Source organism: Microtus ochrogaster, unplaced genomic scaffold (genome assembly GCF_000317375.1).
Source record: "Microtus ochrogaster isolate Prairie Vole_2 unplaced genomic scaffold, MicOch1.0 UNK2, whole genome shotgun sequence".
Classification (NCBI taxonomy): domain Eukaryota; kingdom Metazoa; phylum Chordata; class Mammalia; order Rodentia; family Cricetidae; genus Microtus; species Microtus ochrogaster.
The window spans coordinates 18,621,503-18,636,970 of NW_004949100.1; the positions used below are offsets into that span (position 1 = coordinate 18,621,503).

Consider the following 15,468-nt stretch of genomic DNA (forward strand, 5'->3'; position numbering starts at 1 on the left):
CAACATTCAGAAACCACATCAAAGAGGTGGATAAAGGAAATGAAACTTTCTGAAGTATTTCCAACCAGACACAGCCAGCTCTGAGTAGCCAGTCCCCCATCTGAACCAGGAATCACTCTTGTAATGGTCTGTCCTGTCCGTTTGAGAGACAAGCCGTACCCTCTCCCTCCCCCATCCGTTGAGGCAAGCAGATCTTTCTTTTGCTTCCAAACTGATTTTCTTCCTTTCCATCTATCTCCCAAAGAGGCAGCTTCTGCCTCTCTTCCTTCTCCCCAGTTCTCCCTTTACCCCCCCCTCTCTGTTCTATCTCTCTCTGCCTCTCTCTCTGCTCTTCTCCCCTCCTCCCCTTTCCTTCCACAACCCACTCTGCATGGCCGTTCCTATCCATCTCTGGGTCTCTCACCTGCCTGGGATCTGCTGGCCTGTGACCCACGGGTCACTAGGGACCTATGGCATTTTACTTTTACTGTAACAACTCTGATTTTACAATCTCAAGAGGATCCCCAACAAGTCAATGGAGATGAAATAATCCCTGCCTCCCAGGAACTTTAACTAAGAAGTAGAATATGCTGGCATTTTCTTCAAGTCTATTTAACTGATCATTCATGTGTTATGTGGCAACTATTCCAGTCTATACCAAATTAACCAGACAGTTTTGTTTCTCAAACAGTTTTTCAAGAAAGACCTTTCATAATTTGCTGATTGCATAACATTACATTTCAGAGCTAAAGAAGGCAGCGACAATCCGAGGCTTCAGAGTTGTGACTCACTGCGCACATATCAGCACCGAGATGAAAGCACCAGAGGGAGAAGCAGAGAGGACTGGGCCAACTCTTGATGCAAACAGTTGTCACTAACTCTAGAAATGTCTGGGTGGTTTATTTTTGTAAACTTGTACTGACCTTTTATTCAAAATCATTCTTTAATAAATTAACTTTTTAATTTATTTTAATTTTTAAATTATTTAATATAATAATTATTTAATAAATCTAATAAACTTTTAATTTATGAAATTAAACCAAAGAATAAACTTTTGATCAATTTTAACAACATGAAAATTACCATAATTTATACTCTTGACTACCATTCTTTATAACAGATATACTATAAGGTTGACAGTGTTTCATTTTATTGTAGAAAATATGAACAAGTAAGGGGACAAAGTACTAGGACGCGACCAGTATTTTCTAGACCAGATAACAAACACATACAGGGCTGAGGGGCACAGCACCAGGGCTCCTGCCTGCTGCACCAACTGCAATGTCACCCAAGTCACAAAGCATTCTTTCAGCTGACAGTCAAGTCTGAAGAACACAAGCTCCCATCTTAGTTTAGTTTGGGTATTGTCTTATTGAATCATTGTAAGATTTCAAATTATATTCCTCTATACAGTTTGAGGAATATAATTTGAAATCTTACAATTATTGCACACAATCTGAAATGTCAGGAAAAGAGTAAACACAGCAACAGCAAACACTGACAATATGAGGGCTTAACTGCCAACTACCAGGTCCTGCACTTGGGTTTCAAAGCACTCTGGGCTGTGATTAGGCTAAAATGCATTTCCTAGTATGGTGGTTTCAATATGAACGGCCCCTAAAGACACATGTATTTGAATGTTTGGATCATACGGACAGACACTATTAGGAAGAGTAGAATTGTTGGAGTAGGTGTGGCCTTGTTGGAAGAAGTGTGTCACTGTTGGGTGAGCTTTGAGGTCTCTTATGCTCAAGATATGACCAGTGTGGGAAACAGTGTCTCTCCTTCTGTTTCCTATGGATCAAGATGGAGAACTCTCAGCTCCCTCTCCAGCACCAAATCTGCCTGCATACCACTATGTTTCCTGCCATGACAATAATAGACTAAGCCTCTGAAACTATAATCCAGCTCTACGGTGATATTTTGCATGAGTTTTAACAAATAAAGCTTGCCTGGAGCTTTCAGTTTTCACCCCCTAATATCTGGTTTCCAGATATTAGGTTTTTATATTATTAAGACCAAATAGAATCCGTGCAACACAGCTCCAATTAAATGTTTCCTTTTATAAGAGTTGCTGCATGGTGTCTCTTCACAGCAATAGAAACCCTAAGACACCTACCATCTTGAAAGGGTCATAGGTCTGGTCCCATTTGGCATTTCTAACTCATCTGCAATGGTTGGCTCCTAACATCTGTATTTAGGGAAGATCCTGGGGTTGGTGTGTATGGGGGGGGCTGAATTTGCAAGTTTAAAAGAGGAAAAAAGAATCAGTCTCCAACTAAATATGTCTAATTACTGTGTTTTATAAAGGCATACTCTTTTCTAAAACAATTGTGTCTTAAAAGGGGCACTGGCTGACTACTTTTGAAATCTTGCCAGGACAGCATTGATCTAGCTCACATGCTCACATACCACTTTAAAGAAGCCTGGGGTAAACCTGGGAAACTTCCTGCACTTAGGACTACATTTCCTAAACTTTTTCCTTCACTATTTTGGAAGTTGTTCAGGGCAAGATAACTAATGAACATTCTGTTGTCTGAGAAACATGATATTTTATTAAATTTGTCACAGTCCTTCTGCCCCCAAGTGACACCATGTGAATTTTAAGTGTGATAAAACATAAAATTAGTTCATATATAAAATGAAACAAGGACTGGAGATATGGCTCAGCCATTAAAGGCTAGGCCCACAACCAAAAATACAAATTGAGACAGGCCCATAATTTAATAAACAAATATCAAAATAGTAAGATAACACAACATTTACTCATGCTTTCCTATTGACATTTTGAAAACAGTGACCCAGTAAACTAGCAAATGCTATGTAAGCATATCCAACATCAGCTTTACCCTGCTTGGTCTGGTGAAGGGCAGTTTATAGCCCTGTACCATCGTGTCTCTTAAATACTCAAGAATACAATACCCAGTTGATAACTATTGTTCATACGAAAATCACAGTTTTGGCTATTTTGTGTACAAATACTCTGGGGGCAATTATGCCGGAAAGAGGTCATGTTCTGTGACCTCACTTCAGGATCAATTCAGGCTTCCCTGAAAAAGGGACACTGACTCAGAGACCCCCAGGATGCTTAGTGTAAAGCCAACGAGATCACACCATAGAAAGACTATGTGAGTGCATAGGGTCAATTTATTGAAGCTTGTAAGTTGCTATAAAGGACGTGAGATGCAAAAGGAAAGTGAAATCACTGCAGAGGTTGTGATAACATGATTAAACTGCCAGCAGCTCCTGGCCCCACACGGTTAGAGCAGCCATCCTGGGAATCCCCACTGTCCCTTTCTGCAGAGAATCAGCAACTGTCCTGTCAGTCAGGAGAGAGATGTATACTAGCAGTACTTTGAAATCGAAACTTCTAAAATGTCTTAAAATGGTTATTTTGTTCTCTAATGTGGGTGCTGGGTCTGCATGTGATGCCCCGAACTGCTGTGGTTACCGGGCCCTGAGGGGCTACCCTTCGACTAAGCATATGCTGAGAGTAGCAGAATAAGCAGAGGAAGAGTGGTCTTTTGAGCTGTGCATGCATCACTTAAGAGCCCATCCTTCCTTTGGATTCTAGTACTATGAGATAGTGAGAATGCAATGTTCGATGCCAGCTGAGTCGACGGGCTCTGTCTGTTCAAGCTGAGGGCATGTGGTTGGTTGCCTGAACCATAACCAGGGATATAATTCTGAAGGGACACAGTAGGGGAAATTAGAGATTCGGTGCGAGTATGATGCCAGTCATTTGCAATTCCAGGCTGCAGAAGGGTTCTGAGAGCAGTTGAAAGGTTATAAAGAAAAGTAAAAACGTGTGGCCCTAAGGGAACAAAGGACAGGAGGGGGCTGCAGGGAGGGTTAGGCCAGGAGTCTCCATGCTGCTGACAGAAAGCAGTGATCACTGGGCTTCTCAACTCCCAGATCATCTATCTAGTCTACGAATGGGAGGGGCTAGCTCAGGGTCTACTGCTGAGTGAGTGTAGAGAAAATAGAGATATGCTTTAGATGAGTATTTCCAGAGGAGAGAGAAAAGAAACCCCTAGAAATGGACATAGAATTCAGTAAAGATTTTTGTTGTTTGGTTTTACTTGTTTGCTTTGCTTTATTTGGTAACAATGGGAAGTGCCCTAGTATTTAGAAGCAAATGGAAAGTGGACAACATGTTCAGAAAACAGGCAAGAGGTTTCTGGAGGGATGCTACACAGAATGCAGGTGAGGGTCTGACAGAAGGGGGCAGGTTTGTACATCACGGGAAAGCATGTTTCTTCCCAGTGGCAGTGTTCCCGGCCCCCTGAGAAGGTAGCTAGTGTTGACTCTAAAAATGGTGGGGGCCAGGGAGTATGAGAATACAAAGTTTAAGACACCGGGGGAAGTGCTAGAATGATTTCAATCAGAGCAGTCTGGTAGAACTGGGAGAGCCCAGATGGGCACACATGCGGGCGTCCACAATCCCACAGCTGTATACATTCGTTCCAAAGTGTTTCCAGCAGGTTGTGGGAAGACCAACAGAATCATGGTTTTGCTTACGCATAACACTGCAAAAACGAAGAGCTGATTCTTTTGGCAACATCTACATTCATGTAACTCTCCTAGTCTACAAACAGCATTCTGGGTATGTTTCAGAAATTTTAAAAGTTAATGTTCTCAAGTTAAGGAAGTTAAACAGCAACAGAGAAACCTTGAACACTAAGAATAAGCGTTCTCTGTTGCTGGCAAGGAAAAACAAGGAAATCCAATCACTGAGCTGATGGCAGTAAGAGGAAAAGGAACTTGACAGAAACATCAATTGCACACAAACTTGCTGCATGCATGCACTTTTTACTTTCTAGAATGGGGATTGAACCTAGTACTTTGCAACTGAAAGACCAGTGCTCTCCCAGACCACTCACAAACTTTAAATCCAATTACTAAAGTTTTTATTTAATATAGCAGGGCTAACTGCACATGGGAGAAAAACTTTATTGAACAAATAAACAATGACTTGGTTGGTGCTTAAGGGGAAAGTGGAAACTTAAATTACAAAGTTGGAATATGAGGAATATCATCTCCAAGCGAAGGAAAACCAATATGGAAAGTCTCAGTCTACTGCCTTGTAGCACTTCCCATCTGACAGAGCAGTGACAGAGAGGCAAAAGCAGTCTATGGTGCCTCTTCACCATGGTGAGAGAAATTAGACTGGTGTGGCCAATCTTCAGTGTAGCCTTTCTTCTCAGAGTGCAAGCTCTTGCAAGTAAACTCACCTGGGAGCCCAGCTGCAGGCCCTTTCTCTCCACAGCACTGAGTGCCATCCAAGAAAAGCACCTGGACCTACAAGCAAATGTGAACCCTGACAGCACTGCCATCTAAAATGTTCTGTTCTTCAAGTTCAAATTTTTAAAAAGAAAAAAAAACTCTTTTGTAAGAAAACTTTCATTCTAATAGCAACAAAAAGAAATATAATGCTTCTAGAATGCAAAAATATTTTTATACACAAAAATACAACACAGTGCCCTCTGAAAGAAGAGACAGAACTTTGTGTAGGCTCACTGCAGACAGTGGTCTGCAATGGGCCACACCATCCAGTCAGAAGAGGAAAGGTTCCCTAGATGCCTTGTCCTCCCTCCTCTGAAGCCCATCTGTCATGCACCTTGACTTTCGTAAAGCTGGAAGATGAGTATGGACTAGTGTTCAAGATGAGATGTGCCTGTGCAATTGCCAAGTACTGCCTAGTTCCCAGGATCCTATGAAGCCTCAAAACACATGACTGTCCAGTGGTGGAGGAGAACCTGCAGAAATGGGCTACTGTGGCTGCTGCAACAGTAAGGCATACAGCTCTGGGACTTCTTCAGAGCAAAGAAAGTAAGTCAGACATTTCAGACTCAAAGGAACGACTCCTATAATCCATGTGGGTAGGGCAAGGACGGACCTGGAATGAAGAGGGGTAACAGGAATCCCTCAAGCATATATAAATAAAGGCTAGCGCTGAAGAGAGAGATGGCCAGAAGAGTAAGAGTTGGAACGCTTCCTCGGATGCCCACACTATTGAGAGCTGAACACCCAAGACAGCTGGCATGTGTGCCCTAGGGAAACCATGCTCTTAATCTGAGCAATGGGGAATCCTGGAGAGTCCATGTGGAACAAGAGTACTGCTGCTTTACATCAACACCCTAGCTACATGGAGCCCATTTTCTGAGCCTCCTTTATCCCCAGGTATGATGCACAGTAACTGATGACTACCCTGCATCTAAGACAAACAGGAGTACTGACTCCCAGATCAAGTACAGTAGCAATATTTACATTTCTGAGACATGGAAACACTTCAGGCTTTCCTAAGTGATGCATTTCTGAGGCTACTTGACTATTCTGTTCCTATGGACACTTGATTCATTGATTTTTGGTCCTAAAGCTAGAGCCTGGGGTCTCATGCATGCACCCTAGCAGGTCTGATTCTTTAACAGTGTCTGAGAAGTAGAGCTAAAGGTCTCGGTACACATCATTTTCTGTAAGTTATCCCCAAAAGGATTTCCAAAGGTTCCAGCACTTGCACACGCACGCATGTGCACGCACACACACACAAGATTCTGAATCAACATTTTTATAATAGCAGTAATAATAGTTTAGATGTTCGACCATGATTTAATTATTCTTGGCTCCTAATATGAGTCCTATAGCACAGTCATCTGAAATCACACTAAAACATTTGAGAAAAAAAGGAGAGGTCCTAGTTTTCATGTAGGCAAGGTTTACAAAGTATAATTCTCATTAGCACTTAAAATATATAAGCGAACAAAGAGAAAATCTGACTTTGAGTTGAACTGATATTTAGTTAGCTTTAATTAATGTGAATAAGAAAACTAATTTTATTTAAACAATTCTAAGAAATCTTCTATTTTGAATGATTCAAATGAGAGTTTTTCACCTGAAATCTCAACCAAAACCAAATGACGTCTTAAGAGTTTATGTGTAGGAGATTTTATATATATGCATGCAGAGTGGTAAAGTATGTAGGAATTTTAAAATAAAAATATTTAGATAGTGATATTTAATTTGATATTTCTGTACATATAAGAAAAATGCTAATTATGAACACAACAGAAACGTTGCCTTAGACATTTTCTTTGTAACTTAAAACACATCTCCAATGATAAACTACCCCACAGCAGGTTAGTTTCCCTTTTTTAAAACTGTAAAATTCAGGCACTTAAAATAGATAAACTTTACGTCAATTGGGAAAGGGCTCCACATAATATTCCGATTAAAAATTAAGGACTTGCTCTCTCAAAAGTGATTTCCAGATGCAGTTTGAAGACAAAAAAAAAAAAAACAACACTAAGCAGATAAATTCAGAAGTGACAAAAATAAAACTTAAAAAAACAACCCCAATGGCTTTCAAGTTGAAAAAGTGTCCCCCATAATTAGCCTTCATTAAGGGACTGTTTCTCTCTGAAAACTTCTGCACAGCTACTAAATGAGAAAATCATATTTAATATCCACTGCAGCATCTCTGCTATGACTGCCTGGAGAACGTGACTCTGGATACTGCAGAGCCATTCACCCTCTCACACAGCATGTGCTTCTCACGGAATCACACCCTTTCTGGAAGGCAGAACACACCCTGCAGAAAGCTCAAGGCTTAGCATGCAAAGACGCTTACCAGAACTTGGGATTTCAGTCCAAATTAACTTAGCCAATCGAGAGATGGCTAAGAATCAAGACAAAGGCTTCCTTCCCCTCCTAAGACAGCAACAAGGCTTTAGCACTGGAGTTCATGCCAAGTATTTCCAAGCATGTTTCTCCTACTATAAACACTAAAATAAAGATTTAAGTATCCCCACTCACTACTCTTGAACCTGAGCCAAGTTGTGTCTCCATAATATGAGCTGCTATGGCAACAGAAAGAAAATGAACCAATTATCTATGCTTGTTCTTAGCTTACTAGCTGTCATTAACAAAGAAATTGGAACTAACCTGAACGTTATTTAAAAATGTTCTGATTATCAGTACTCTAATATTCTTTTCTTCCCAACTTCTGCTTTTTCAAGTGAGCATGGTCTCACATTCCTATCTATGTACTTTTCTTTCTGCTCTCTCTTTTTTTTTTTTTTTTTTTTTGAAGATTTATAAAGGTGTCCCAGGGAGATAGGTGAATCAGTACAAAAACTCAGAAGGTTCAGGGAACTTGGAGCAATTGAGAACAATCAACCCAATGTCTGATGCTCCTAAGTTTGCATTCAAACCAATTGATCACGTCTCCATAACCTTGGAGAACAGGAGCTACCATTCAGAGCATGAAACTCATGAAACTGCACTACTTCCCTCAAGACACTGCCATGAGGGATACATGGAGGATGTAACTTGCCTACGATAGGAAATGTTCATTTACCAACACCTTCAAAATAATAGGAATATAAAAAGGTGTTGCCATAGGCCCTATTTTAACTTTCTTTTTATTTATTCTATGAGTCTTTCACATCATGTATCTTGATCCCATTCATTTCCCCATCCCTTTTAATCTGTCCTCTGCCCCAAACCAAACAAAATTCAAGAGCAAAGGGAAAAGTTAAAAAATTGTCTCATAGAAGCTGCAGAGTGGCACAGTAAGTCACCCAGTAAACCCTTTTGTCCATATATCTTTAACTGAAAGTGTTCCTTGCATAGAGTTATTGGTCTGATTTGAGGCCTCTGATTTCTGCTATACTATAGATGCTGGGCCCTCACTGGTACTCTTTTTGGCTCTCCTGTAGTGTTGTGGAGATCCTGCAGCTTTGGGTCTGCGGGTCAGGCCCCTTCATGTGCTCCAGCAGATCACAGATGGTGTGTATGTTGGGGCGGGTCAAGTCATAACCCTGGTTCTGGACCTGGGCAGCTGTAGGGTTCCTCAACCCACCAGTTCTCCCCAGTCCTTGCCACCAGGGTGAGCTCTCTCTAGCACTGCCCGGGGAGGGGGGTGCACGCGACTCACCCCTGGCAGAAATGAGTGAGGGGTGGGGCCAGTTCTCCAGTCTTCTTGCCCTCAGGGTTGGCACACCAACACCATCAGGGTCAGCTCCACTGTGTTGTCCAGGTGAGGTACAGGAGCCAAAACTGCCAAGAGCTGCAGCTAGTAAACTGGTAAGTGGCAGGGCCAGCTCCTCCACCTGTCCCAGGCGTTGATGGAGTAGGGGCAGAGGGCATCTCTCCTCCACTCATGCCACCATAAGTCAGATGAGTAATGGGGACAGCCTCCCCTGCTCACAACATTGGGGCTGGGTCACCCATATCTCCCATGACAGGGCCAGCTCTGCTGTGCAGCATAGACCATATTTATAAGGAAAGCTAGCTTCCTAGAAACTCTTTACAAAGTAGACTTTAAAGCAACTTAATGTGCAAGGTAAAATGACAGCCCAATTAGGGTCTTCCTGATTTTAAAATGTTTCAAACTCTGTAATGAGAGTATTATGTTACAGATTCTCAAGAGACACTCATTTTTAAAATCTGCATAGATCTTTCGTGTTCCATGATGTTAAAACTAGGGGAAAAGAACCTCCATTTTTAAGCTATATTTTAAATTTATTTATTAGAGCAAAGTGGTTGAGGAAAGCACTAAAAACTTTCAATGAGTCTATCTTTCTTTACCAGCTCAGATAGTATCTAAGAAACATGCGCTTGGTGTTTACGCCAGCTCTGCTTTTCTACAGAGTAGTGTTACTAATCATAAGAAAGTAGCTTTTACAAACCACAAACTTAGTGTAGCATATTTCGGGGTTACAAACTTGGACAGCATCTACAATGCTAAGACCTCCCAGGAATCCCAACTCAAACACAATGTGTCTCCCTCAACTTATCTACATTGTAGCACTCTGGCCTTACTTCTCATTTACATTTTATCTCACTGGCTTGGTAACTGTTACTCTTAACTTCTCCAAGCAGGAACCTTTTTATTTAATTCACCTCAGAATCTACCAAGTATCTGACAATAGCAACGTTTCCATAATTAATAATGTATTAATAAATATATCAAAATTATACATATTTTATACAAAATACAACAAAACATTTCAATGTGATCTTAAGTGATGTTTAACTATGAACTAACTTGAAGTATGCATTAAAACAAAACTAATTTGCTTTTAAATATTCATTTTACAAAAAAACTGGACAAGTTGTCAGCACCACAGACTTTCTAATTCACAGTGGCCTCTCATAAACCAGTCCTCTCCATATCTAAGGAGTAAGCAGATACTAGTCTAGCATTCATTCATTCATTTATTGGTTTGTTTTTTGTTTTTTGTTTTTTTTTTTTTTTGAAACATGGTTTCTCTGTCTGTCCTGGAACTCTCTCTATAGACTAGGCTAGCTTGAAACTCAGAGCTCTGCCAATCTCTGCCTTCCAAGTGCTGGAGTTAAAGATATGGGCCACCAAGTCTGGCTTACTGGTCTGACTTTTAAATGTCTAAAAACTCTGACCTAACAGTCTTCACCACTATCTACTTTTCTTTTCTTAAGTTTTACAAAGAGTCAGACACATTTTAGCCATTCCTAAAACAAATACTTCATGGAGTTAACAGGGGTCACCAACCTCACAGAGCTTGCCACACAGCCAATGGTGCCCCATCTTTACAATGGTATAGTAAAGAAATCACTAAGCACTTGAACATACGGGATTTCTAGTCCTCTTATCAAACACAGCCCGAGGTCTTACTCTGCATTTCACTGTGGAAACACTGTCCCAAATGCTAACTCATTTTAAAGAACTTGAGTTAAAAATCAGAAAACTGTTCTCAAATAGAAGACATCATCAAAACATGAAAGATTAACTATCTGACTACTATTATTAATAGTCCAGCTGTTAAGTAGCTAATTCTAACAATTAGATTAATTTTATATCCTCAAATACATAATAGACTGTGCAAGTATTTTCAAATGTTCAAATATATGTTTTACTTCACAGATTATTGCTTTGTATTTACAAGTAATTTTGATTCTCATTCTTATATAATCTTTTCATAATAGAAACTAGAATTTTCTAGGTAGAAAAAAGTTGATAACAGCAGGCTCATTTTTCTCCCGTCTCATGCACACACTGTTCAGAAAGACTGCTCTGCGAGGAATTTATATTTAAGTTCTCTTTCCTGCAGCTTCCATTCCTGTCACTCACCCATCATCCCAGGAGATCCTGAACTTTAATATTCCACAGATGACGTTCTTTCTACAAACACCTGGACTGAAAGTGGTTCCAGTGTACAGGCATGCATATGAACACTAGGATGGGGAGCGCGCTGCTATGAGGAACTCAACTTCCCATAATTAAAAGGCTACTATGCTTTTAAGATCACTAAATGTAATTTTTAAAAAGTGGGCCAGTGTAGGTGAATAGCTGCACAGGGGCACAGACAGCAGACAGCATTGTACTGTCATTGTACTCACTTCTGTGGTTACACTGCAGGTCCCAAACATTTCAACAGAGAACCATAGGAAGCCACAGATCCTGAGAGTCGTCAGTTACCACAGCACAACCGAGCTATACTTCTTGGGACAATATGAGAACAGGAGGCACTGCAAGCAGCTCATGGTTACTGTATAGGAGCCATGTGCAAATGAAACCAGTTGCCCTTCATCCCTGGTCAACTATTAGGACAACAATTAGGAAAATTGTGGATGAGGAATGAATTCATTTCCAGAACGAAGGAATGGAAGGACAGCAGTGGTTGCTCTCTGCAGATTCACCCCTTCACAATATAAAACACACAACCTGAAGTTTTCCAGATGGGGTAATGAAGGTGCAGAAAGTACCATATTAGAGCCAATTGTTAAAATCACTCTCAGTATATTTCAGCTATTTGTTACTTGTCAGGGATAATAAATGCCAGGGGTTAGGAAGCAATGAATTAAAAAAACAAAAAAAACAAAAAAAAACATTGTTAAAATTGCTTCAGGGAGCTAGTTATAGTAATATATACATATATACACATATTACCCCTCCTTCTACTCTTTATATGATTTGTAAACAAAACCAAAAGGGGGAGGGGACAACAACAGCAAGAGTACACTGATAGACACAAAGTAGCAACAGATCAAAATTACAACTAGAAAGTTGTGGGCCAGCAAGATGGCTCTGTCTATAAAGTCACTTGCCATAAAAGCCGATTGATTCTAGCTGGCTCCCCAGGATTCCTTTAAGTTGCCTTCTGACTTCCACACTCACGTCACAACATACACACCCATACACACTATGAATGCACATACAACAAGTCTAGAAAGTTTTACACATAACTTCCACCACAGAAAACAAAAGTTCAAAACCAAGAGTATAGTAAGGTATCAGATTTCACTTGACCCATGCTCTGAGCTAACAGGCTTTCTAAGCCAGGCCTATGACACTTGACCTGTGCCAAAACGAGCACTTCTGGGAAGTGACCTGCATGGAGGCACCTTTTACAACTACAGGTGGGAATACAGTCCGCAGTAACCTGCATAGAGGCACCTTTTACAAACTACAGGTGGGAATACAATCCGCAGTCTTTCTTGTATCTAACCACCAAAACTGATTAAATACATTTAAAAGGAACAGGAAACAGCATCTTTTCTTCCATGTTAGCTAACTCGAGGTTAGACTTCAACTGGCAGCAAAAGACAGCCGAGACAGGGGCTCAATATTGGTTGTGGTTCTATAGATATCCAAAATCAAAACGGAAACTATGCGTTGTAAGGAGTAGCTCCACTGTGCAAATCTGTCCTTCCAGTTCCCATGGTGAGCCGGGCACAGCTTCAGTAATGGCCTACATACTCCACAGGATCTGTGAGGCTGCCTCAGCTAGTCCCTCTTCTTCCTATCCTAACCTGTCAAAGGTTAAGGAATTTGTCAAGTTACTATTAAATGACCCAAGTGAGATTCAAACCCAAGTCACTGCGCGTGTGGTCTTGATCATTATGCCACGACCAAAATCAAAACAACAAAATTAATCACCCCGAGGAAAAATTAATGTCAAATTGAAGGTCTGTAAGCAGTGAAAGAGTAAGGCTCACTACTCATTTGATAGGTTTTTTTCATGACACATTCTCTTTGCTTAGATTTGATAATTTATTTTTTTAAAAAGTCAATCAATTTAAGGCTAAAGAGGGTAATAAAAATCCTCCAGCAGCTGGTTAGGGTTTTAAGCAACCATGTCCTAACAGCATGTGATAGCTCTGTTACACAATGTGAAAAATCTTTACTCCAATTAGTATCTCAATCAAGTCAGGCTGGGGTGTGAAGGCCTCTATTATTTGCTATCAGAACCACTCTAAAGGGAAATGGAGAGAGGGTGACAAAAAAGGGAAGGTCCAAATGAATCTAATGTCATTCAGACATGCAAACAGACACCCACCCAGAGCACCGACTTCAGACTATCTGAGGAACAGTTAAGGAGAACTCAGCACAGGTGCTAACATTTTAAATCATTTCTTTATAAAGAAAGCACTCGTGTATCTGTTTGTTTAAATGCCTTGCAATTGGTAACTGCAAAAAACTGTCCACTGTGGGGACTATGAGACGATGCAGTTTTCACATGAACAGTCTCTACAGAAAAAGACGGGGTATAGAATAGCACAACAATTCTCTTAATCAGAGTTCAACAAGAAACATTGTGATTTGATCATAATCATATTTCATGTCTTCTGATCTTTGAGTCTCTGTTCTTTTCATCTCATAGGGTTAACCAAAATACTGACTACAACGTAACCAAAGTACTTACTACAATGTAAACAAAGACCAGGAAAGTAATACGCCTGTACATGAATTCACATTGCTTCTAGCCCAGCAGTTCTCAAACTGGGTTTGCGAACCCTTTGGGGGCCAGTCGACCCTTTCACAGGGGTCACATATCATATATCCTGTATATCAGACAGTCACATTATGGTTCACAGCAGTAGCAAAATTACAGTTTGGAAGTAGCAACAAAATAATTTTATGGTCGGGGGTTCCCACGACATGAGGAACTCTATTAAAGGGTCGCGGCATTTGGAAGGCTGAGATCCGCTGCTCTGCTTCAACACATTAGAGATGTTAGAAAGTACAAAGACCATCTTGCCTACTAAAAATCACTCGGACTTTTAGAGAACAACCAGACCCTCTCTAATAACTTCTACCTACCAACTGGAGTCAATGACACCGCCCCCTCCCCATCATTTGAGGTTTGTATCCCATAATAATCAAACTAAAGAGTTTTACATTTCTCGTTTTATTTTTACAAAACATTTCCTTTCTGCCTCTACCAGTGATTATTTTTAATGCTTTTGCCGGCACACGACACAACTGGCTGGAAGAAACTTCACTCCCCGGCGGAGCAGAGCGAGGACCTGAGTGAGCCAGATTCACAAAAACCCCCTCACACTGCCTACTGCTTTTGGGGGTGTCTTCGCCCTGACTGAACCACCTGGCCACTTCGTTCAGACTCAGAAACAGACACGATGCCAGTCATTCTGTACACACCAAATGAAGGCAGCAATTGAATACACACCCCAGAAGACACTGGGTACAGTGTATAACTCCTCCTAACAGAGGTACTCTGTAAATACTACACATGCCACTAGCTACTGTGAGAACCCAACTCTACCAGAAACCAGGTACCGTGTGTGTGCACAGTGTAAACCACCGGTCACGCAAAGGATACTCTGTAACACTCTATGACACTCGACACCCCATACAAAGCTACTGCACACACAACTGCACACAATGCTAGATACTATGTACACATCTTAGCCCTCCCGGGATACAGTGCACACACATTTCAGCTGTGCAGCGGCACAACCCAGTGTTGATACAGATTAGAGGACACTTGGGTGCTGCGTGCATACTGACGGTGACACGGAGTGCTACTCACAAACCACACAGGACCGACAGACCCGTCAGTACCACGGACACACGGCCAACACTAAGTACCACAGACACCAACGACAAAGTCCCGCGGACACACCGCAGAGCACCCGCGGCTCGGCCCAGGAAGAAAAAAAAAAAAGGCATGAGCGGAGACAGCCCAAGTGAAAGTTCGGGCCACAACCCCACGGGCAGAGTCTCCATCAGCTTCGCTCTCCAGCTCTGCAGGGGCACAAGGCGGCTGATCCCGCAAGACGGCCGGGAGGACCTGTTGAGGCAACTGAAGCCTCGCAAGCCGCTCGCCTGCAGCCCCCGGGAGACTGGCGGGTACTGGTCTCGGGGACCGCCGCTTCCATCGCTCCCCTCCGCCCGCCACACGTTCCACGCAAAGGGCCCTCGGGCCTGGCCAGGCGGGAGGCGCGGGGACCCGGCGGGAGGAGCTCACAAGACTCCGCGGCTTCGCGGCGCCAGCAGGCCGCGCGCGGTTCTCCGCGGCCTTCACCCGAGCCGGCTCCTCACGGCTGCCCGAGGCAAGAGGCGCCGGACCGAGGGGAGCTCCCAGCCCGCAGGCCTCTCCGGCCTGGGGCAGTCCCTGAGGCCACTATCAGCCGCCGCCCGCCACAGAGGCCGAGGCCCCGGCAGCAGCCACGGTGCAGGCCACGCCACCGCCACCGACGCCTCCG

At 42.2% G+C, this 15,468-nt stretch overlaps 1 protein-coding gene across 10 annotated transcripts in view; it reads right to left on the bottom strand.

Moving 5' to 3' along the window:
• Window positions 1–15,468, bottom strand: part of Zmynd11 (zinc finger MYND-type containing 11) — an 89,125-nt gene that overhangs the window by 72,631 nt on the left and 1,026 nt on the right. The window lies entirely within an intron of this gene.